Source organism: Colossoma macropomum, unplaced genomic scaffold, assembly GCF_904425465.1.
Source record: "Colossoma macropomum unplaced genomic scaffold, Colossoma_macropomum, whole genome shotgun sequence".
Lineage (NCBI taxonomy): Eukaryota > Metazoa > Chordata > Actinopteri > Characiformes > Serrasalmidae > Colossoma > Colossoma macropomum.
This window is the reverse complement of record NW_023494806.1, coordinates 31,093,661-31,120,301: the sequence shown is the minus strand read 5'-3', so window position 1 is coordinate 31,120,301 and position 26,641 is coordinate 31,093,661. Positions and strand designations below refer to the sequence as shown.

At 37.8% G+C, this 26,641-nt stretch overlaps 1 pseudogene; it reads left to right on the top strand.

Annotated features, from left to right (window-relative positions):
* The first annotated feature begins 4,982 nt into the window (after nt 1-4,982).
* Nucleotides 4,983-9,044, top strand: LOC118827435 (annotated as a pseudogene).
* Nucleotides 9,045-26,641: the final 17,597 nt, after the last annotated feature.

Genomic DNA, 26,641 nt, shown 5'->3' with positions numbered 1-26,641 from the left:
AAATATGTGATTATTTACAATACATCTTGTGAAAGTAAGTCAATTGTAAGTCAGAGATTAGCTGTAATATATATATATATATACAGATCAGGTTCCAGAAAAATCTGGAGTCTTGTTCGAAGAAAACATGACGTTTTCCTAAATCTTGGTTGGTAATTGAGTATTCAAAAGTCTTTTAACACACTTTCCCCTGGCCATTTAAGCTAAAAGTGCTCAACTGTCAAAGAAATAATGGGAGCACTTTAAATTATCTGACAGTAAGGAGGCAGTAAGAGGCTGATAAACCATAGAGGAATGACAAGTTTGATGAATCATCTCAAATACATAAGTATAGTAGTATGTATAAGTACTACCAGTCTCTGGTGAGGAGGACACTAAAACTGGGGAGCTCAGAGCCTCAAACCTGTTTGTTGTGGTGAGTTCTGGCCGTGCTTAAGGAGGGGAACCCTGGTGCTGCTGCCGTTGTGGTTGATCTCAGGCAGATGAGTCTGGTGCAAGGCTAACATTAATTTTAGCCACTCTGGCCAGCAACATTTTGGTAGCTAGTCCCATCTATGATTTGATTGACTAATTGGTTGGTTCATTGATTGGCTAGTGGGTTGATGGGTTGGTTGATTGGTTGATTGATTAATAACTGTTTGTACTCAATAGCTCTATGATTTACTAGCCTGGGTGGGCAGTTCTTTGGCTAATCAGCAAGCATTATGTTCTGTTTTCTTGGATGCCAAATAAAAGAGCACTTTCTCTGGTTCACCATGCCTCCTGGTTCCACTTCTTCGCTAAAGCTACAATATCATATGGTGCTTATTTTGTATAAAAGGACAAGCTGCTATTTGCTGGATTTGGCCTAGTGTTATAAACTAGAAGTGTAGCCTTAGATAGCTACTTCAAACAAAGACTGCTACAACTTCTCATTAGAATTAATTAGATTCTTGTCAGCATTCTATATGACTTGTCCAAACCCTGCATTATTCATCATAAACGTCACATATTACATGTGTTTTGGTCTATCACACCTCCTCATGTCTCTGAACAAGTGTAGCAAGTAATCCAGAATATTACAATTTGTCAAAGCATTCAGAAAAATGAAGGAATACTTGATTTTCACCTGGAAAAACAAACCCAAATTCCTAAAAAGTTGGGACAGTAGGTACAATGCAAATAATAAAATATGGGAGATATTTATGAAGAGATTACGTATAAGATAATCCACTCACATAAGTAAGGGAAAAGTCAAAGGACAATAGATAAAAAACAGGAGTTTCCAAAACTAGTGTTCAAAAAATAATTTAAAAGACACTGAAATATTGGGACTCCTAACAGCCATGCAATACCTGGTAGACCACCGAAACTGTCCCCATCAGATAAACATCACTTAAAGCTCTCATCATTGAGAGAGAGAAGAAAATCTAACTCCACACTTGCATTCATTCACTATGAGAAGACAGCTCAACACTATGGGGCTAAAAGCATGTGAAGCAGTCATAAAGCCCTTCCTGAGAAAAGATGGTAAGAAAATGAAGAATTTGCAGTTCAAACAAAGAAGCTGCTGGTGTTGTAACACCAATAGACTGCTACCCCAGCATCTAGACCTCAGCATCCCTCAAATTGTGAAAAGCAAATGATTGTGAAGAAAATGAAACCAACCTCCAACATCCTTGTCTTATTGGAAATTTCTTTGAAAACAAATGCCCCAAAAGGAATAGAAGCTGTAATAAAGGCAGGACACATTAAATATTGAAAAAGTTAACATATCTATATCTTTTCCACACAAATTTTAGGCTGTATACAAGTCTGTCACACTTGGCAAATCCTCACTCAGCCAATAAGTTAAGCAAATCCTCTTTTGGAATATATGATATTATTTCCTTTTAAATTTTAGTTTTTGCTTTTTTTCTTTACTTCAGGGATCTTTTTTTGTAATGTTTTGCATTAAAAGTTCAAATTCATTTGCAGAGAAGTACTGATTAATCCACTCTGCGTATATGTCCAGGTTTACTTATAGACCAATATTCTGACTTCTCCCTAAAACTCTCTAAAGGAGTTTCTCCTTGTATTTGATAAACATCCTTCTGCAGTCTGCTGGTTGCCCTCTGATCTTTCTCTCTTTCAAGCTGGATCATTTCCTTCCCCTGCTCTTGCTCCAGCGTTTCCATCTACACAGGATATCCCTGGCTCTGATGTTCCTCCTGCACTTTTTGTTGTATTACTGTCTTCGACCACTGTAACAAAGACAAAATATGGACAAAGTCATCAGTTCATAGTTTTCATTGTCCACTTTACAGGCCAAAGAATTAATATTCCCTATTTGCTGTAACTAAGAAGAATTACAGTAAGTAACTGAGAAAAGGAGAGATGGTGTTGTTAGGCCATTGCTGTGCTGTCCCAGGTGGTTGCTAAGGTCTTGTTAGGCCATTGCTACAGTATCGCATGTGGTTGCTATGATGTGATTAGACCATTGCTTTAGTATCCCACATGGTTGCTAAGCTATCCCAGGTGGTTGCTAAGGGGTTGCTAGGCCATTGCTACAGTATCCCAGGTGGTGCTAAGGTGTAGCTAGGCCATTGCTTTGCTGTCCCATGTGGTAGCAAAGGCATTGCTAGGGCCTTACTGTGGTATCCCAGGTGGTTGGTAAGGTGTTGCTAGGCCATTGATGTGCTACCCCAGTGTTGCCAAGGTGCTGCTAGGCTATTGCTGTAGTATCCCAGGTGGTCGCTAAAGTGTTGTCGGTGCTTGTATGCTGTTACTATTGCATACATGGTGGTTGCCAATGTGGTGCTAGGCAGTTGGTATGTTATTGCAGGTGGATGCTTTGTCAAGAGTGGGAGTTGGTTGGCACAGGTTTTTTGACTGCTGTATATCTCAGGCACAGCATGTATTAGGATAACAGACACTTTCAACATCAAAAATATTTACTGTACTATTTGTGCGCTCATGATAATTCATGTGCACTAGCTCTGACATGGGGTGGTTGCGGTGGTTATGGGGTGATTGGCACAGTGTTAAAAGGCTATAGTATTAGAAAATTAAACAAGAAGTATTTGCACATTTTAATATTGGCTTGTATTGAAGAAAAAGAAGACCAATTTATTAGGCTTTTTTAAAATATTGTGATGTATTAAAAAACAATCTTCTACTTAGTGAATGAATCATTGTTTTGTTAATATAAAAATAATAATTAAAGGTTTATTACACACGTCTATAACCTAAGAATAGCTCAGCCAGATTGCATTGAAGATCCTGCAGTTACTGAATAATAAGCCTTAGTGTGTAATAAGACTGGGAGTTTAAGGGGTTAACTCAGACTGTAACTGACTAACATTAACTGTAATTCATCACTCAGCTAGAGATCATGACCTGCTCAAACGTAAGGTTTTGAACATGATCATATTTAGGGAAGTTGAGTCAGGGCTGCCTAGACACTTCCAACTAAATGAAAACTTCACCTTCTCATGAAATTGAGTAAGACTGGTCGAAAGTGCTTTGCATGTCACGCTTTCTTTTTCCTGTCAGATTGAGGTAAAAAAAATATTGAGTAGTGCAGTAATGCCTGTAATTTAGTTTGGCTTGCTTGTTTGTGTTCAAGGAGTTCAAGGAGTGCTAAGGTGTTTTGTAATTTCAAAACAATAAACAGCGAAAAATACTTTTATTTAATTTTAATAAGAAGCACTTTAATAAGTGCCTACGTATTTGATAGCACTGTATTTTAGGGTTTGCAGTAGCAAGCAATTAGTAATGCCCTAGTAAATAGAATCATATTTTTGAGCAAGCTTAGAAATGTGGTGTAAATTCTTTTATACGATGACAAGGAGTTCTATAATTAGCTATTAACTATTTGTTGACTAAAGAGTGAAAACTTACTCAGTCAGTTTCTCACAAGTGTAGGCCTTGTGAACCTCAGTGCTAGATAATAAAAAAAAGTATTTTCACTGTGAAAGTTCTGCAAAATTGAATAAATATCTGTTTTTTATGTTAATTGCATGTAAATAACATCATTGCATTGAATGAAAATGCAAAAAAATCATATTTTTTATTGATTTTAATGGTTATTACTGTTGTTATGATGGTAAAATACTGTATGCCAGTAGTTGAACTAGTAAAGTGCTTGAATTGCAGTAAAAGGCAGCATTTCTAAGAAATTAAATGACTGTAATTTTACGGATTTTTACCATCAGATATGACAAGTGCTTATAAAGTGCTAGAAAGAGATAAAGAGCTAAAGTAGGTAATCGCTTTGCACTGGATCACTTCAGCACTGCTCTAAGAGCTACAGTGTGAAGTAGGCTATTCAATGACGAGATGAGTTGACTATCAAAAATTAGTCTGATAAAACCATTTATCAGATTAAATAATTACTCTTTTACAGGTGAATACAGTGTTACAGTGTACAGTGTTATCTGGCTAGCTATCTAATCATTAAACTCATGTTTAAGCTGCAGTAAACGTAAACTAAATAAATAACTTCTAAGGTCTGTCTATATAAAATTCATTTATATGTCATTTTCCTACAGTAATGCTATATCATTTAAAAAATTTTCATAGCATTATTTTTTTTAACATGTAGGTTAAAAACTGTTTTAAGGTAATGAAAGTAAGAAGGAGGAGTAAAGTAAGGAGAAAATCTATTAAAAGAGAGGCTGTGATAACTGTTTAATCTGATCTGGATCCAAGCGTATTTGGAAAGGGACAACATGCTGGGTGATTAAGCGATTGCACAAAAAATAAATAAATAAATAAATAAATAAATAAACAAACAAACAAAAAAACATGACTGTGAAAAAGTATGAGTAAACTGAGCTTTTCAACACTTTTGCTTTTCATATGTTCATTTCAGTAATAATAATACACAAAGATGACGTAATTGTTGTTGGCCAGCAGAAATATTGCAACAGGTACGGGTGTGCCACTCACATCCTAAATTCCGAGAACTAAATCGAGCATTCAGAGGAACAGAATGTTGTGCAATTTTACAACTAGAAATAGTTTGTGATATGCAGCAAACGCAGTAGCTCCCCGGCACTGGACCAAAGACAGGTAATTCCGTTTTTTTATTCTAATACAAACTGAGGCCATACAGCAATCAGACAGCAGCACTGGCAAGCATTTTTTATGTCATGTGCTTCTTTTTGAGAAACGTGCGATACCTCAAACTCCTCAATTTGGTTGCGTGACAGCAGACTCTGTTTCTCCATTTGGACCAGTGTTACAACACTGTCTCTGGAGCATTTCAGGCAGTAGCTTCTGCTCCCTTGGAACAGTCTCATAATATGATCTTTCAGCCAGAGACTGAAGACCCTCAGCTCAGGTGGTTCATAAAGCTTAACAGTAATATTAAGTTTAATTATGAGTATTAATTTCTAATCAATATAAGAGAATAACACATCAAATTAAACATAGAATTTATGTTGAACGCTAACTTAAAGAGATATGTTTTTAAATGTTTCTTGAAAGTGAGCACTGAGCTTGACTGTCTAATAAAAGGTGGAATTGAGTTCCACAGTTTAGAAGCAGAATAACTGAACGAGTCTCTCCATGTTTTTGTATTTTACTGAAGGAATTTGCAGAAGGTCAGTATCTGGAGATCTAAGATCTCGTGTTGGAACATAAACAGACAGACACTCTGTGATGTAAGCAGGTGATTTAAGGTAACAGAGCCTTCAAAACTACTAGCAGTACTTTAAAATCGTGGTTGCAGCTGTTTCAAAACAGGACTGATAAAGTCTCTCTGTTTTATTTTTGTTAGCATCCATGCTGCTGCAATTTGTATGAGGTGTTGTTTTTTCCAGTCCAGTAAGAAGAGCATTACAGTGATCAACTTTGCTTTTAACAAACATGAACAAGTTTTTCTGAGTCACTGAGATAGAAAAGGCCAAACTCTATCAATATTTCTCAAATGATAAAAAAAAAATACTTTAATTGTAGAAAATTTTGTGAAATTTACTGATAAACATCTAACACAGAGCTGGCAAGCCAGTCAACAGAGTCTTATGCCCAATTCCATTCCACCCCTTGCCCCTACCACTTAGCCCTACTCCTCAGTTTTGCGCGTTCACGCCTAGGGGTAGGGTGTCCCAATATTTTTTAAGATAGAGGGGTAGGGCAAAGTGTTAGGGCTTCATGGCCCTCCAAACAGAGGTTTTTCAGAGGCACATTCCAAACAGAGTGTTACAAGAAAAAAAGAAAAATCGGCAAGATGGTTGCGCGAGCGACCAAAGAAACCCACAAATGTAAGTATTTTCTCCAATAACGAATTACGATAACCGTTAGTTTAATGTTGTTTCAATGTATTATGGTCCTTTTCTTCACAAGCACAAAAACCTGCTAGTAGCATTCTGAGTAGTAGCTGTTAATGAAGTAATGTTCCTTTTATTTGAGGGTCCCATTTAATAGGGAAGATTTTAACCAATACCCCTTGTAACTCAGTTGGGATCCAGTGGGCAGGTGGTTGGATTACTGGATTTGATCAGTTGTAGGACATCATCTGTGGAAAGAGAAGAAAAACAGTTTAAGGGATTGAGAATGAGAGGAGGAGGTCTAGTGAAAGGAGTGGAGACAGAGGGAAAAGACTGGTGGATTCTATCAACCTTCTCCTCAAAGAAGGTGACAAAATCCTCAGGAGTGAGAGAAGAGGGTGGAAGGGGAGGAGGAGGGTTGAGGAGAGAGGAGAAAATACTGACGAGCTTGCGTGGATCAGATGCTGATGCTTCCAGTGTCCCTCTGTAGAAAGATGACTTTGCAGCATTAATTTTGAGTGAGAACTTGGAAAGGAGAGATTGGTAGAAGTAAAGATCCGAGTCAAGCTGGGGCTTCCTCCACCTTCTCTCAGCCTTCCTTAGCTCTTGCTGGTTGCTGAGCAGAACACCTGTCAGCCAGGGTTCAGGTGGGGAGGATCTTGCTGGCCTGGAGGAGAGAGGACACAGAAAGTTGATTGCAGATGAGAGTGAAGAAAGGAAAGCATCTGTAGCTGTGTCCAGTGAGAGAGAAAAAAATGAATCAGGATTAGGAAGGGTGGTCAGGATAGTTGAAGTGAAAGACAAGGGAGGAACGGAGTGCAGGTTGTGTCAAGTAGAAGAGCATGAAGGGGTGGAATGGACAGGAGTAGCAGGGAGAGAGAGTTTGAAAGATAGGAAGTGGTGATCAGAGCGGTGAAGGGGAATTACTGTCACATCCAGCACAGAGGTTGGTCTGCGGAATATCAGGTCCAGAGCGCTGCCTGCTCTGTGCGTCGGAGGAGTCTTAAACAATATTAAAGTTTCCAAATGTTCTGTTCATTTATGTTATCGTCTGTTTAAACCCAAGGCATTAATTGAAATAGTAATGCCTTATGTCTTGTATTTGCCACACCTCTACATTTTAGAGCAGGAAGTGGGACTGCATCCCTGTCCCTCATGGCCACATGGTGAGCAGTTAGATCCCATTGTTTTGAAGTAAATGTGTCCAAAAGTCTGAAAATCAGTGTATAACATCATAAACTGTCCCAACTGAAACACATATTTTCTGCAATTAAACAAACTTTGTGTCTAAATAAAAATAAAATTATGATTTTATGTATGTACAACAGCTCATTGATAAGCTTTTTGAGTTCTGAATTAGCTACAGTTGTCCTTACCGCAACAATCACTACTAAAACATTTGGTAAAGTTTCAGTAATTTATAATTATTTTGGTAATGATAAAATGGAATATTTAATATTATTAAATATTCATTTTAATAAAATATACTACATAATAATACTAAATAAAGGTATGGAGACACTCAAAGCAGAAAAGTATTTTATTCCAAACATCTGATAAACAGTTAAAATTCCAACTAAAAGCCTTAAACAACAGCCTGTTTAAGTCTAAGGGACAAACAGAGGTTGGAAAACAGTCACATAAATCCAATCCCTGGTCCAAGTCATTTTTGCATTGAATCTGAACCGATTCCATAGCACTAGTGTTTTCTGACTGACCTGAAATGTATGCTATAAAAGTCAGCAACAAGCCTGTCTGTGTTTGCTTTCCAGAATCCAGAGGTATCACAACTTCTACTCCAGTGACAGCGGCAGAATATCCTGACTTTAAAAACCACACAAGTCTGAATATGAGTTCTTCTTGCACAGATGTGAATTGTATCTTCTACTCAGTGGCGAATGTGATCATCTTCGTCCTGGGGATTGCTGGAAATGGTTTAGTGATCTGGATTGCAGGCTTTAAGATGAAGAAGTCCGTCATCACCACCTGGTACCTGAGTCTGGCTGTGTCCGACTTCATAATGTGCTCCACCTTGCCCTTTGGTGTCGTCCAAAAGGTTACAAATGAGTGGATCTTTGGACGCTTCATGTGTAAATTCCGGTATTTCATCAAGCTTCTCAACATGTACAGCAGCATCTTCATTCTTGTCATCATCAGTGTGGACCGCTGTGTGGTTGTTATGTTTCCTGTGTGGGCTCGGAACAAGCGCACCATAAGAAAGGCTGCTGTGATAGTCATGCTAGCTTGGATCGTCTCAGCAGCACTTAGCTCACCAGAAATAATTTCCCGAGACATTCAGAGCAATCAGACGACACAATGTAAAAGAACTGGCATAAATGAGCCAAAGCCATTTTGCCATAGTTTCTTGCCAATTCATTTTTGGATTCGTGATCCCGTTCCTGATCATTGTCATCTGTTATGTCATCATCATAAGAAAGTTGAGGTTTAATCACTTGACTGCGTCCAAAAAGCCATTCAAGATCATGACGCTGCTGATAGCTGCTTTTCTCATCTGCTGGGTGCCTTTTCATCTTTATTCTTTTTTGAAAATACATTATAATGAAAAAGATTTTGTCAAAATCGTAAAAGTATTTGGCGTCATTCTTGCCAACGCCAACAGTTGTTTGAATCCGCTTCTTTATGCGTTCATGGGGAGGGACTTTAAGAGGCAGTGTTATGCAGTTCTGTCCAACATTGAGAATGCAATTGAGGAGGAGGAGGAGGGCCGGGAAGGAGTCCAAAGGACAGCTGTCAACACCGATGAGGAAAGCATAAGTTCAGCTGTTTGACAAATTTGAACAGTTGAAAGGACTTACACCTGAAAAAGGTAGAACACATTTGTCTTTGGCTAGGTTAGCCTCACTGAGCTAATCAACTAGCCATCCAAGCCTTTGTAATGCATAAAGTGTGAATATAATGTACCACCATTTCTACAAGAGAAATACCTCAGGATATATTGAATTCTAGTCAAGTGGGTAAAATGGCCAGTCTTTGCCCTTTTATGATGGTTGCCATTGTTTTAATTTGTTTTAAATATTATGCCTGCAAAGGAATATTATCTTCTATTTTTATTAATGTACTTGGTTGATGTGGACATTTAATTTTTTTTTTACTTAGATGCTTAATGCACTATAATGTATTTATTACTTTTTTGTTATTGCATTGTACAAATCTAAGTCTAAAACAGTTTGTGAAATGTAAATAAAAACAGAAAGCAGTGATTTATAATATACTTTGTCCTGTTCCAAAACATGATATTTACTGTTCTGCCTTATCAAGTTGATTTATTATAAATATATGCTCATTTTTAAAGAGGTGATGTAATCATGTAGCAAAGGAGCATTAGAGGACAACTCTAATCCTTTATGAGCAAGTATTGGTTCAAGGCTTGACACCCAAACTTTTAACAAGTGCTTGCAATAATTTTCACTAGTATGTTAAATAGTAAAATCAAAAGATAAAATCTTTTTGCATAAAAAAATTAGGCCAAAAACCGCAAGAGAGTGCCTGAGACCTTTGATTTCTCAGACAGAACTGCATTAAAATCCAGCATGTTTCTGAGATGGATATTACCTAAAGGGCTTCGGAATACTTGCTACTGTCAAGTCACTGCATCCACAAATGCATGTTGTTCAAGTGTACCATGCTAAGTGGTAGTCATTTGTCAACAACATCCAGAAACGCTGCTGACTTCTCTGGGCTTATTGGAAATTAAGTGATGCACAGTGAAAATGTGTGTTGTGGTCTGATGAGTGAACTTTTCAGATTGTTTACGAAATAATGTACAGAGTTATCTGGTACAAAAAAAAATAAATATATATATATATATATATATATATATATATATATATATATATATAAGAAACATTCAGGATGTGTCACAACAGCATGGGAATGTGTGGTGGAATATAAATTGCAATATATGACAATGAAGGCTGCACAGGTAAAGACTTCAGCAAAGCAAAAAGTAGTATCTTGTCAAGTGAAATGATCTGAAATCACTTTGATATATCTAACATTTCCCATTTTAAGGTGCGTTTTTTATAAGGTTATCTAGCTTATTTCCAGAAATGTTTTACTTGTTTTAGGTCATTTTATTAAGTAAAATTCTCTCACTGTAGAGGCAGATAATTTAGCTGGTTTCAAGAACATTTCCTAAAACAGGCTAAATTTTCTGCCAATATAGTGAAATAATTTTACTTAATAAAATTACTGAAACAAGTAAAAATGTCTAGAAATAAGTGAAATAATCTCAAATTAAGCTAATAACAATCTCAGCAAAAACAAACAAAAAAAATCTTAGATTGGACTTTATATAAGATTATTTTACTTGACAAGATACCATATTTTGCAGTGTACTAACTGAAGAATGGTAAAAATTCCACTTTCAAGACTGGATCAATTGTTGTCTTCCGTCCCCAAATGTTTATTCCATGCTGTTAAAAGCAAAGGTGATGTAACACAAAAGTAAACATGATCCTGTTCCAACTTTTTTTAAAACATGTGACATGCATCAAATTTGAAATGAACAAATTTACATAAATAAAGCTATGTATATAAAAAAGTTCATAAGGCAATATTTCAAATATGTTTTTGAATTGTTTTCAATTTAATAAAGGTCAAACAGAATTTACTAATCACTGCTTTCTGTTTTTATTAGCGTTTCGCATACTGTCATAATGGATATCTAGAGTATGCTTCATGAAAATTAGCATGTGACATAAGCTATCATGATATTAAACATTATACTATCTGCTGTGGTTCTAATAAAATGTTCGGTCCCACTTTATATTAAGTGTCCCTAATTACTGTATAGTTACACATGAACAACATATGCAACAACATTGTAACTACTGATGTTTTAGTCAATGTTACAGATGGAATACAGAAGTTGAGCCTTTGTAATTACACATGTGTATCAACTTCAGTTTTGCCTCATGTAATTACACTAGTGTATCTTCTATAGAGGAAGTTTTCTGTAGTGTAGTGTTAAAGTTACACTTTAAAATAAGTGGACAGTTCCTATGTAGTTGTTATGCTAGTTGTTATAAATGCTAGTTAAATGTAAGTTATTACATACTTCCTTTTACTGCTGGAAAAAATCTGAAAAAACTGCTGTTACAGTAAATGTAATTACATTTATGTTATTACCATTGTGTAATTACATGAGAGAGAATAGGCTGTTACTATTAAGACACACTTGTGTAATTACATAAGGTGTACTTCTGTAATCCATCTGTAACAGTAACTAAATCATTAGTAGTTACATTGTTGTTGCATATGTTGTTCACATGTAACTACACAGTTATTAGAGACACTTAATATAAAGTGGGACCAAATGTTCTTCTCAGTTTTCCCTCTAGCCAGAACTCTTTCCATCACACAATCATACCAGGCATTTTCCTCCTCTTGGGCTCCTACTTATGGATGGCTGTAGCATGGCTCACAACATGCTGTTGAGGTGCTTACACAGTTTTACCACTCAGGAGCCCTTGAAGTTGCTCAGATTGCACTTAAATGTTTAACCCCTTAAAATCCCAAGCTTATCATATACTAAGTCTTATTGTTCAGTAACTACAGTGATTTCAACGCATATTAGCTGAGCTATTCTTAGTTTATAGAAGTGTGTAATAAAACTTTTGTCACACCAATGGAACCTGGTCATTAAGGGGTTAATACACTGTAAAAAAACATTTGTTGTTTTAACTTTAAAGAGTAACATTGCTGACTTATGGTTCTTGAATGTCAGATAATTACATGTAAGATAGAGATTGTTGTTCTGTTGACTTCAAAGTATTCTTGTTTAGTTTTGTTGGAATTACTTAACATTTTAAGCCAATATTTTATTAGATTAGATGAGATTAATATTTCTTAATATAAGAAATATTTTACATGAATTCAAAAAAAAAAAAACAATTCTGCCCTTTTCTACTTTTACAGTTTAGATTTTTTGAAGTGATATGATTTTGGGAAGTAAACGGCTGCGTCTGAAACTAAACATTGCTGTCGCAATGCCTTCCTGCCAGTGCTGTTTCATAAGTCCGGGCCTTAGAAGGCAGTGTTGTGATGAAGGTATCTGCCATCGTGACATGCTCCTAAGGCATTGATACGTCATGTCATTGCCAAGATACCAACAGCTCACTGCTAGCTGTTAGCTTTAGAAGGTAGCATATTCTGCCCAGAGAAAGTGTTTTAAGAAGGCTAGCATGCTGAACTTTTTCTAACCACTGGTGCACAAACCTGTATTTCCTTCAGTAGGGTAAGTGCTGGTGTTTTCTACTATTTTATTTTTTTTTCAAAGCACATCAGGACTGACACAAAAGATTATGGAATATTTACAGCAGTGAAGGATGAATATGCACTTCCTTCAAAAAACGCCTGAATGAACGAACCTCAGAAGACAGCATTTTATATAAACATTTGATTAAGACATGACTGGGTGCCTTCCTGCCTCACAATACCATATTAGTAGCATTATTACATTTCAGACACAGCCAATGACTTCCATTGACAAATGGCATCTTGTATCAATACAGTGTTATTTCATTTATAAAACACGAGTCACTCTGGGTCTTACTCCAGTAGTCTAGTGCTATAGATGAGATTTTGTCCCATATCATCATCCATCCATCCTTCCCTCCATCCATGCATTCATCCATTTGTCCAAATGTCCCTGTATCCATCCATACATCTATCCAACTGTCCATCCATTCATCCAGCTGTCCCTCCATCTGTCCATCTATCCATCAGTCTATGTATCTTCTTGTGATCAACAAGATAGTGCTTTAAGTTCTTTTGTACACTTATTTGTACTGATTCATGTGCTGTATGTTTTATGTCATTTAACAGTTTTTATACTTTCTTTATTGATATGTAAGTGCATGCATGTAAATAACATATACATAATCAATTATTAGTAAATGCCTTTTAGAAATTTCTTTTTAGCATCAAAATACAATCAAGCCTTGTTCCTGAAAAAAAAACAAACAAAAAAAAAACCTAATGCTCCATTATTTTTTTTAACAAATGCAAAATATTAGGCTTATATGCCAAAGATTGATCTTGTACTATCCCAAGATATCTGTATTTCCATTTGTAACTTTTTTCAGATGTAATAATTTTGAAAAGAAAACCAAAGTGGAAAACACGTTTATTTGCCCAATAAAGGTGATCAACAAATTATGATAGAGCACTGATATTTCTCATATATGTAAAGCTACTCCAAATTTATGTCATTCATATATATATATATTTGATAAATCAGTAAAAAAAGCTGTTCAATGTTGCCCTTAATTTATAGCATTAATTGTGTAATTTTAACTGAGAACCAACAAAGGGGATTAAAGATTCAGAAGTCTCTATCAACATAAACATTATCAAAATAATGAGGTAAAAAGATTTAATGATTTAAAAAAGGAGCCAAAAAGCTACTCATTAAAGCAATTCTGCATTTGAATGTTTACGATTTGCTAGCATTTTTGAATGGATGGTGGGAATTCTGTAGCATCTTTGTTGCCAAATAAAGATTTTTAGTTTTTTTGAGTAACTGCAATTTTAGAAAGAAAACAATCAGCTTTGACCTTTCTAATTAGAATTGTACACTTATTTGATAATTGCCTAAAAATTTAACCAAAACATTTAATAATACATTCCTTTATATCAAGAACATAACTGAACACCTCACTAAAATATGAGGCATGATTGTTTTTTGTTGTTGTTGTTTACCGTTTTGGAATTATAAAGTAGTCCTTGAAACAGCAAACACAAACAAGCAAAGGCACTAAATTACATGTACACATTTCTGCAAAGCAGGTGTTACTATCCTACTTTCTTTAGTATTTTTTTTTTCTATTTTTAAAAATTGTGCATGGCACTGAGAGTAGAGTGACAGAACAGGAGGTGACGTCATGATGCTGTCATTTTAAGTAACAGTCTGATTGGAAAAAGAAAAGAGCATGTTGTGGTAAATATTTTCATCCAGTTTTGGCCAATTTCACAACAAACATTTGTTCAGAAAAGGGCTATGAGCATATAGACACCCCTGACTCAGTTTCCTAAACTTCACCATTTCATTTCCCAGCACCTTTAGCATCACGTTTCAAACCAAATGAGAGTGGCATACTGTTGTTTACCAGTTGGTTGAATGCTACTGACCAATGGCCTGTATCCTGGGTGGGGTACCTGCAGAGATCATATCTAAATGGTATTCCAACATAAGCCTGGATTCCATTTGCTGTTCATCTCTTTATTCAGTCCAACCTTATGGCAGTTACATAAGGAACTGAAGCAATGGATGTCAGGTCCTCATACATGCTCCCAATGCTCTAAGTATGAGACTGCCAGGTCTTCATACTTAGAAGCATGCCAATAATCATCTGTACATGTAGCCTTCACATAGTCAGCACCAACAGAAGGTCACCGATGCTCGGAAATAGGCCAAACAACCTCACACCAATCCTGGTTAAGTGTCTTAACGACTGGCTGCCCTCTGAGATCTAGGATACACTGTAAGAAATAAATGTTCTGTGCAGGTACATTTTTTATTCATCAAGGTACAAACAATGTAGATTACCCCTCAAAGGTACAACAGTGGTTTTAGGTCCAGTTCTGTACCTTAAATATGTTTATCCTAGGTGGAAAGTACATATTTGTACCTTTTCATAACCTAAAAGCCTGGAGACGAGATGGGGTGTGTGGAGTCAATACAACTTAGAAAATATAATTTAAATGGACTATGGTACAATTATGTTCCCTGGCTAAAGGTACTGGGATGTACCGTTGAGGGTATCGTCCCAGTGACAAGAAGTGTACTGCCCCAGTGACAGTTTCTTACCTTTTTTTTCTGAGAGTGTAGGGGTACCCTGTAGGTCTTGGTAAATTAGAAATAGCCAGACAAGATCCCTAGAAAAGGGAAGTCACTGCATGCAGTGGCCTCCTACTTCCCATCTCTCTACATTTTTAGCATAACCCAGCTACTGTTATTAGAGACAGCCTTTGTTTTTCCTCTAGATTTTCAGAAAAAAGGTACTTAATGGTCTCTAGGGTGGTACCAAAATTATCACTGAAGTGGTAACTTAAAGGAATGTCTTCACTACCTTTAGTTAGGTCTATACATCTTGTCTTGACTCAAGGCTTTTTATTCACCTGTTCTGTTTTAAAACATTAGGTTATGAAAAGAAACATATATATGTTACATAAATACATGTTTGTATTATTATGTTGATATATGGCTAAAATATATGTCCCATATTTGAAAATGACCAATTTCAAGTAAGTTGGCATATTTGTCACATATATGTCCATATGTGACTAACATTATTAATACACACTTCTATGACCTAAAAATAGCTCAACCAGTTTGCATTGAAGTCCCTGTAGTTACTGGATAATACGTCTTAGCATGTAATAAGCCTGGGATTCTAAGGTTCAGGCTTTATAAACACTACTATCCACCCTGCCTCATTATCTCCATTTGTGAGCAGAGATCAGACCATTGTTAATGATGTAGGCATGAGTTGATCGGTTCTATTAAGTTTAAGGCAAAATCAAACACTGCAAACATAATATGAAGTAGATTATGCCAGACAAAAGCCAGAAACATGAGAGCTACTTTTACCAAAGACAAGAAGAGAAACTACCTGTGAAAGTAGAGGTACACAAAGGTTTAAACACTGAGGATGAGGTGACATCATGAGAGGAGACAGAAACAGGACACTGTGACATCACTTTGGAAACAGGGGCTGCAAAAATAATGTATAAGTCATTTGTAAACCATAATCAAGTAAAGGTTTATATGTGTTTTACAAAGTATTGTTAATATATGAATTAATGAGGAATCAAAATATCCAATTAGTTCAGGATTAGTTAACTATTAAGGAACCGCTAATAGATGTGTTATAAACTATTGTTATTATAAAGTGTTTCCCTGTTCTGGACTCTCAGGGAGTGGAGCTTGCCACTCCTGTTCTTTGGTGAATTATTATTGTATTTTTCTCTGCAAGATATTGTTGATGGGTGGCATCAAGACCAAAGACTGGAGTTCAAATCCCTGATTAGGCAGTAAAGCTTGTGTTTCTGGGTATATACATACATACATACATACATACATACATACATACATACATGGCCCCACCCCGTGCTAGCTGATGTAATGTGAAATTATGTGCACATAAATAAATAACAATGACTGTCTAAATTATATATATTTAGAACTGACTAATTGTGAATTTTTGATGATTGTATGCTGGTCTGGGGTTCTAATAAGTTTAGTTCCTCACTGTGCTGGATTTGGTGCCAGACATTATGACATCTCTGTCCTGTTTGGGGGCCTCAGTGGTTACTAAGCCAAACAGATTAACAGATTATTGTAAGGCTCATTATTCAGTTACCACATGCAAAGCAAGACAAACTGACTGAGTCGTTCTTCGAACAGCATGTCCTGGTTATTTAAAGGCTTAAATAGACAAAGACAATGTTTCTGAGGATGTTGATGCAGGCTCTGTTAGCTTTTTTGCTTTGTAACCACTGAGCCCCCCCCAACAGGGTAGCGGAGGTGTTGCCACAGACAGATGTGTCTGCATTAGTATGCATTAGTGCCGTCTCCACAAACTGCTTCAGTTCTTCATAACTGCGTTTGTTAGGTTTTCTAAAGCTGAAACTCTCAGAATACCTGCATAAATTGAACCTGCTTCATTAGACTGACACCAGATCAGCTACATCTTGTCGTCTAACCACACTCCAAAACAAATGTTTAACACACTTGAGGAGCCAGTGATCAAGCAGTTTGGGGAACTGGCAGCGAAGCATTTTGAGGAACCAGTGATGAAGCAGTTAAGCAGGCACATATTGAAGCAGTTTGGGGAACTGGCAGTGAAGCAGTTTGGAGAACCGATGATAAAGTAGTTGGGGATGCCAGTGCTGAAGAATTTGGAGGATCCTGTGATAAAACAGTTAATGGAGCCCATACTGATGCGGTTTGGGAAGCCAGCAATGAAGCATTTTGGAGAGTTGGCTATGAAGCAGACTGGGGAGCTGGCAGTAAAGCAACGCTAAAGCATTTTAGGGAACCTGCGCTGAAGCTTTTTAGGAAGCAAGCCCTGGAGCAACCTGCTGGGCCAGCAGGTCAAGAGATAGGGCAGTTGGCAGATCAGGAAACGGCCTGCATCAGCATCCTGAGGCATTGTGTTTGTCTATTTAACCCTTTAAATAACCACAACCTGAAGTCAGAAGAATGACACACTAAGTTTGTCTTAATTTGCATGTCGTAACTGAATAATAAGAACTGGGATGGTAACCTATTCCTATTCCCACATACAACTGCAACTTACAAATTCCAGGAACCAAATTCAGCACAGTGAGGAACTAAATTCATGAATTGTTGTGGATAGAAAAATCCTTTACCATAAGTAACAAACCCTCCAGCTCTACAGCACAGTCCCAAAACAGGCATTGAGAGGTAAGTCATTTTTAAATGTAAGCCAGACATTTCTTCATGTGTGGGATGTAGAAGATGACAGAGAAGAAAAATGTGAGATGAATGAACAATAAAATTTCCATTCATCAGCTTAGAATTATATGTTTTGAGATATTGAGAATTTCACTTTTTAAAATAAAAAAATCTCATGTAATACAATCACCTTTCATATCCTACCAAAATCATTAAATCATTGCCTTGAGATAGTTTTGACCCCTTGACATTAAAATCGTTATTCAGAAATAGTCTTTTCTTTTGATTCTGAGAACTTTCTTTAAGTTTAGAAAGGTTCTATCTGTGCATAAACCACCATTGTGATGGAAACGTCATTACACTTGGCGAAATTCAAACTCTGTTATCATAACTACTTATAATGTTTCATATTGTTTATGTATAATACAATGTACTACACTATATTACATTTTATCTTCATATATCTGTAGAGGTTTCATGAGCCACATCAAAATATTATGAGCATATAATTAAAATATATATTCACATGAGAATTATGAAGAAAAATAAGGAAAATAAGAACATGTTCATTTCATATATATATATATATATATATATATATATATAGTATTACATCAGTATGAGAATCCATTACTATGGGGAAATCTGTTGTAGTCAGTATAGTAGATGGATATGAGAAAAGGAGTACGACGATAGGATACACATATTGTGCTCCATGACTAAGAGAAAAAAGGCAAAGTAAAAATCTCCAACTTGTTAATTTTTTACTATGTACTTATTGTACGTCAATAATGCATAGTTTAAAAAACACGCTATCAATAATAAGCATCTGAGTGCATTAACCGCTGATGTCTTGCATTTGGAAATTTGCAGATAAGTTATTTGTCACTAGATGGCACTGTCTGCCTTTTAATCAAATGTTTATCACTGCTATGATGGACAACAGGTTTTCATTTTTAGTTTCCATGGTAAACATTTAAGCCAAGCGTGGATAAATAATGCTGTTTTTTGATTTGTAGGTGTATCTTATTTCCTTAACTTGCAGAGTTTGCACAAACAGATCAATAAAGACCCATGTAGAAATCCCATGTCATCAAAAAGACAATAGCAATAATATTGCAAGCATATCTATTCCATATTTTTTTTTATTGTTTACATTGGTAGGCTCTGCCAAACAGATATTGCACCATTCTAATTTCCAGCTTTTGCAGAACTATGTAAAGTCAGTAATGCTAAAATGTGAACTAGATAATCTATGCAGTGATGTTAGGCCTATATGCATATCAATTACATCAGTAATAAACTGGGTATGTAAACCATTATTGTCAATTGCAAGTGATGCACATCAACAGGTCAATGGCCTCTTTTCAGCAAGCATTTCTAAGATGTAAAAAGTTAGCCTATTATTAAGTACTGCAGTTTGTAAATTGTATGAGATAATATTTACGAACTAGCTCAAATGTGTCCACCCACCAAAGCACTTTTTCCTCTGTCAAGTCCAACTAAAATTTACCCAATTTGGGAGGAACACTGGGGCAGTCTGGCAAAACTGGGGTGTGTGTGTGTAAAACATGGATTTTGATTTGTTATTGCACACTGACCAACTGCACTGACTGGCTGCTGCAGAATAGAACATTCAAACACCAACTTAGAATGCCATTTTCAAATAGGCGCCTTTTACTTTTTAAAAATACAGACTCTACTTAAAACTTTACCACAGCAACAATAAACACCATTAAATGTTTCAGAATCAAGGGCATCATGACTTCAACACTGTTGCGAGAACCTGAACATCTTGTCTATGAAAACCATACAAGCCCAATTATGACTTCATCACATTGCAGGGATACAATGTGTATTTTCTTTGCAGTAGCAAATGTGATCATCTTCATTCTAGGTGTCACTGGAAACAGCTTGGTCATCTGGATTGCCAGATTTAAGATAAAGAAGTCAGTCATCAGCACCTGGTACCTGAGTCTGGCTATGTCTGACTCTCTGTTCTGCTCCTTCTTGCCCTTTGGCATCATCCATTAGGTCAAAAATGAATGGATCTTTGGGCTGTTCATGTGCAAGTTGAGGTATTTCATCCTGTTCCTCAACTTGTACAGCAGCATCTTCATCCTCATCATCATCAGTGTGGACCGCTGTGTGGTCATTAGGTTTCCTGTGTGGGCTCAGAACCATCGAACTGTACGGAAGGCATTGGTGATAGTCATGCTAGCTTGGATCATCTCAGCAACGTTTAGCACACCAGCTGCCATTTACCGAGAAATTCAGCACAAGCATTGTTCTAACAATTACGTAAATGATCAAAACCATACAGCCACAGTGGCATTCAGATGTATTTTTGGACTGATGGTCCCATTTCACATTATTATGCTCTGTTATTTTGTCATCATTCGAAAAACCAAAAGTTGAAGTCTGAGAGAAAGTATAGGTCTTTTCACATTTGCTTTCTTCTGTGCTGTAACCCGTGTTGTCTTTTTGTTGTGTCAGCTGTATTGTCTTACAGTTGTGTGCCTTTTGGTGTTTTATCTGTATTGTTCCCCCAGAGGTGAGAACAACCTCACCTTACCCCTGGGGTCTCCTCTGTTCTGAGGGAAGTTTACTTGTTGTCACTGGTACAAAGAACTCTAGTGTTTTTTGTGGCTGTTATGCCCTCTGTCCTGAGGGAAGTTTACTTGTTGTCACTGGTACAAAGAACTCTAGTGTTTTTGTGGCTGTTATCCCCTCTGTTCTGAGGTAGGTTTACTTGTTGTCACTGATAAATATAACCCTAGTGTTTTTTGTGGCTGTTATCCCCTCTGTTCTGAGGGAAGTTTACTTGTTGTCACTGATAAAAAAGAACTGTAGTGTTTTTTGTGGCTGTTATCCCCTCTGTTCTGAGGGAAGTTTACTTGTTGTCACTGATAAAAAAGAACTGTAGTGTTTTTTGTGGCTGTTATCCCCTCTGTTCTGAGGGAAGTTTACTCATTGTCACTGGTAAAAATAACCCTATTGTGGCTGTTATCCCCTCTGTCCTGAGGGAAGTTTACTTGTTGTCACTGGTAAAAATATCCCTAGTGTTTTTTGTGGCTGTTATGTTTTCTGTCCTGAGGGAAGTTTACTTGTTGTCACTGGTACAAAGAACTCTAGTGTTTTTTGTGGCTGTTATCCCCTCTGTTCTGAGGGAAGTTTACTTATTGTCACTGATAAAAAAGAACTGTAGTGTTTTTTGTGGCTGTTATCCCCTCTGTTCTGAGGGAAGTTTACTTGTTGTCACTGATAAAAAAGAACTCTAGTGTTTTTTGTGGCTGTTATCCCCTCTGTTCTGAGGGAAGTTTACTTGTTGTCACTGGTAAAAATATCCCTAGTGTTTTTTGTGGCTGTTATCCCCTCTGTTCTGAGGGATGTTTACTTGTTGTCACTGGTAAAAATAACCCTAGTGTTTTTTGTGGCTATTATGCCTTCTGTTCTGAGGGAAGTTTACTTGTTGTCACTGGTAAATATAACCCTAGTGTTTTTTTTGTGGCTGTTATCCCCTCTGTTCTGAGGGAAGTTTACTTGTTGTCACTGGTACAAAGAACTCTAGTGTTTTTTGTGGCTGTTATCCCCTCTGTTCTGAGAGAAGTTTACTTGTTGTCACTGGTAAAAATAACTCTATTGTTTTTTTTTCTTTGTGGCTGTCACACATCCCGGCTCTGATGCACACTCAGACTCCATCTCCCAGAATCAGAGATCACCTGACTCACGTGACCCCTGACCTTCCCTCACGCTCCAATCAGCGCTCACAGTCTCCTGAATACTAACTCTGTTCACCTGTGTTCCATGTCACATGACTTGTTTAGTTTAGTTTAAAAGCCCGGGCTTTAGCTTAGCCAGATTGCGAGGTATTGCTTCTCTTGTAGAAGTACTGAGCGTTTCTCCTGTGTTTTTGTGATTGCCTTTTTGTGTTTGGACTGTTTTTCTGGATTTCTGGTTTTTCCCTTTTGTCTTTGCCCTTTGCCACAGCCAGCTGGTCTCATATACATAACCTTTCCTACACCCAATTCCTCAAGGAATTCCAAACTGTATTTGATCACCCATATGAAGGAAAGGTTAGTGGGGAGTTGTTATCCAAACTATACCAAGGTAATCGCTCAGTAGTCGATTATGCGTTAGAGTTCTGCACCTTAGCAGCTAGCAGTGGGTGGAACGAGGCAGCTCTTTTGGTCACCTTCCGTCAAGGACTGAATCCGGAAATTCTGACTGAATTGGCTTGCAAAGACGATGACTTAACGTTAGATCAGCTCATTACACTTTCCATCAGACACGACCATTTATTGAATAACCGTGGCAAACCCAAAGTAGACCAAGCCAGGAAGATGATCACCAGAGTGAAAACCCCCCAAGACTCAGTGGAACAGAAAGAAGTGGAAGAACATATGCAGTGTGATTCCTCCCGTCTCTCCAAGGAAGAAAGACTCCATCGATTGAGAGAAAACCTGTGTCTGTATTGTGGTGGTGCTGGTCATTGCATCCGTGACTGTAGAACCCGACCACAAACACATAAGGCGCCGACCCCTGGAAAGCACGTGGAGTATTCTTCTCTTAATGCTAATGTGGTGAGTGTTCCCACAAAGGGGTTGGTTTCTAAATCATTCTTGTTGCCTGTAACTGTATGCTGTCACCAAACTTCTGTTGTTATTTCAGCCCTCATAGATTCCAGTGCCGAAGGAAACTTTATTCATGCTCATTTGGTGGAACAACTAAAAATCCCTGTGGAGGCCCTGGAAACGTCGCTACGGGTGGCAGCATTAGATGGAGGTCCAGTAGGAGTGGGAACCATCTCAGCGATAACAGAGCCTGTTCATCTGGAAACCAGCACCCTACACACTGAACTTTTACCCTTGCTAGTATTAGAACACTCCGAATTTGAATTGATCCTAGGTCTCCCATGGCTTGAAAAACACAATCCCACGATTTCCTGGACTGAACATGAAATACAGAAGTGGTCAGACTTTTGCCTTCAGACATGTATTTCACCCCCTGTAGTTTCCATCCGATCCACTTCAGTTGAGAGCCCTAATACTGACATTCCCATTGACATTCCCCCTGAGTACTCGGACCTCAAAGAGGTCTTCAATAAGAACAATGCCACACAATTACCTCCATATCGCTCATACGACTGCTCTATTGATCTTGTAGATAATCCAGTACTTCCCAAAGCCCGAGTCTATCCGTTAACCCAAGAAGAAGAAAAAGCCATGGATACTTATATTCAGGAAGCCCTTGAACAAGAGTTCATTAGACCCTCCACCTCACCTGTAGCCTCCAGCTTTTTCTTTGTAAAGAAGAAAGACGGAGGTCTTTGTCCCTGTATTGATTACAGAGGTTTAAATCAGATTACTAAAGCCTACCCTTATCCTCTACCCCTAGTGCCAGTAGCTTTAGAACAGTTAAAGGGAGCCCAATACTTCACTAAACTAGACCTTAGAAGCGCTTACAATTTGATTAGAATAAAAGAAGGGGATGAATGGAAAACTGCCTTTGTGACCACTAGGGGGCACTATGAGTACTTAGTTATGCCTTTTGGCCTCTGTAACGCCCCCTCTGTATTCCAGGCTTTCATTAACGATGTTCTAAGAGACATGTTAGGTGAATACGTCATCGCCTATCTTGATGACATCCTTGTGTATTCTCCTGACAAACATACTCATGTAGAACATGTTCGTACTGTTCTGAAATGTCTCCTTGAAAATAATTTATTTGTTAAGGGCGAAAAATGTGAATTCCATCTCCAGTCTGTTGCTTTCTTAGGGTATGTGATCAGTTCTCAAGGCGTGGTAATGGATGATAAAAAGGTAGAGGCAGTAGTTCAGTGGCCCACTCCCTCTTCAGTTAAAGAACTGCAAAGATTCCTTGGGTTTGCTAATTTCTATCGCAGGTTCATTCGCAACTTCAGTAGCATTGCTGCTCCCCTAACCTCCTTGTTGAAAGGTAATCCCAAGAAGTTAATTTGGAATACACAGGCCGAAAATGCTTTTCAAACTTTGAAAGAGACCTTTACCACGGCTCCCATACTTAAACACCCTGAACCTTTCGTAGTAGAAGTTGATGCCTCAGAAACCGGTATAGGAGCGGTTTTGTCCCAGCGATCAGCCTCTCCCCTGAAACTCTATCTCATTGCATTTTATTCTCACAAGATAACCCCAACAGAGAGGAACTACGGTATAGGAGATCGTGAGTTATTAGCCGTTAAGCTGACATTAGAGGAATGGCGGCACTGGTTAGAGGGAGCTAACCATCCTTTAGTAGTGTTGACTGACCATAAGAATTTGGAGTACCTTCATAACGTGAAAAGACTAAATGCACGCCAGCCCGATGGTCCCTGTTCTTCTCATGGTTTAAATTCAATATAACATATCGCCCCGGTTCCAGGAATACAAAAGCAGATGCTTTATCTAGAATACATCAGAGTAACAATCCAGTTCCCATTCAGACCACATCTGAACGTATTTTACCCACTGAGGTTTCTATATCCTCTGTTCGTTGGGAGGTCGATGATGAGATCAAGAAAGCCTTGGTTATTTTAATGTTCCTGATCAGTGCCCTCCAGGAAAACTCTATCTACAGTGGCTGTTATCCCCTCTATTCTGAGGAAAGTTTACTTTTTGTCACTGATAAAAAAGAACTCTAGTGTTTTTTGTGGCTGTTATCCCCTCTGTTCTGAGGGACGTTTACTTGTTGTCACTGGTAAAAATAACCCTAGTGTTTTTTGTGGCTGTTATCCCCTCTGTTCTGAGGGAAGTTTACTCATTGTCACTGGTAAAAGCCTAGCGTTTTTTCCTTTTTGTGTCTGTTTTTGTTGTCACTGTAACTTGTAACTTATCCTCTCAGGCAGTGAGGGAAGTCTTTCCTTTTTGTTTACTTGTTTTGTTTGTTGTTAGAGAAGGTTGGTTGTGTTTCTTCACCATGACTTCTAAAGGCCAAAATGTTCAGAAATGTGGTAAAGATTCTTGGAAACCTCTTAACTATAAAAATAGCACATTAGTTAAGGGTGGGACTGAAATGCCTGAATGGACTGAATTTGCATTTGAAAAGGTAATGGATGACATAAAAGAGAAACACATTCATGAGCAAAAGACAGCTCATTACTTTTTATCCAAAGGTTTTTCTGCTGATAGAGAATGGACTCTTGAGGAATGTAAAACAGCTTTGGGTTATGGTATCAAGCCTGATTCAGTTAAGGAATGTCTTTTTGTAATAAAGCAGTACTGGAAGTATAAGCTTAGAAACATGGAGGGTAAGCTAGAGGAAGCTGAGGGAAAGATCCTAGAGCTAACCAGCGAATGTAAAAAGCATAAAATAGCTGCCATGAATGCCCAGAAAACATGTAAAAAGCCTAAGCAATCACTGACCAAGGTTGAACATCAACAGGCCAATTGTAAATCCAAGTCAAAGTGTCAATGCCAATCTCTACCTGTAGGCCCTCCTCTCGGTCAGCCATGCTATACAGAGGATGAAGATCCTCCACTGTTGGCTAGGCTGTATCCAGAATTGGATGCGATCCACTCTGATGAATCAGAATCCTCCTCCTCTGATGAGGATTCTGAACCTACTAGTGTTAAGGCAGTTCAGATGAGACCAGTCACTATTAGATCGTCTGAAGTCCTTAATAAGGGAGATGAAGTTAAGGAAACCAGAGTACAGATTGACCACATTCCTTTAGATGCAGCCACCTTGGACAAGCTGTCCAAGGAATGTAAACCTCCTCGGGAAATGGGGCTTGACTTCATAGATCTCATGCAAAAGAAAAGGAACCTCTACTTATTGCACCCCAATGATGCTGTTGCCATAGCAAGCCAAGTACTTAACATAACAGATTGTAGACAGCTTGATAATAAGGTATTGGATGCGTTGGGTGACAAAGGCCGGGACATTGACATTGAAAGGGGTTGGAAAGCTTTCAATGACTGGATCAGCTGTAAATGTCGCAAAACTACTGATTGGGGGCAAATAACCAAATGCAGACAGAAAAAAAGGAGAGTCAGCTGCAGATTTCTGTGAGCGTTTTGAAAGAGTCTTCCTGCATCACTCTGGTATTGATAAATACAGTAGTGATAACATTGATTCTACAACTGATGGTCCTCATTTTAGACAACTTGTTGAGTCACTGCGATCAGACCTTAGGCAAGCACTAGTGACTGCTGTTCCAAACTGGCGTAAAAACTAAATGGGGGAACCTTAAAGATGAGCTTGATCGCCTAGACTGTGATTTGGATTTCTGCAGTGTCCCTGCATCTATACATGTACTCACAGAGAGTAGCTCTAACCCAAGCTCCAGTCAGAACTTTGCTTCCAACAAGAAGGATAAGTTATCTAATGTCACTACTGCCATAAGTTTGGTCATCAGGCCAGACACTGTCGTAAAAAGCAGGCAGGAATACACAAAAAAAGTGCGAGGGTGAACGGGACCCCAGCAAGAAATCCCTTTGAGGGAATTACACAGGGAGGCTCAGCAGGAAACCTTTTTCAGGGAATTTCAAAGGAGCAGTTATCTTTGATAATCAGAACCATGCAGGGAGTCACAGAGCAGTTGTCTTTGGTAATGAAGGCGATAGAAGGAGTCATAGTTTCGTCTGCTCCTGCTTTTAACTAATTATTCTGATGCTTCAGCTTATCTGGGTGTTGATCTATCTTTTTGTTGTTATTTAAGCCAGATGTAAAAGCACTTTTTGATGTTTTTGTTTGTAAGCAATGGATATTAGGGCAAAATAGTTGAACTGTTGTGCTGGTATACAGTAATTAGGGAAATTGATTACTAAATGGTTCAACTTGATAAAAGCCTGATAAAAGCCCTCACATTAATAACATTTTGTTGCCCACAGCAACTTTGGGCCTTGTTTTTTAGGTCTATGTAACTACAGTAGGCCTTGAATCAATCCTTATGCTACCATTTTAAAAAACACTATACAATCTGCTGGTAACTCAGCTACAGTCC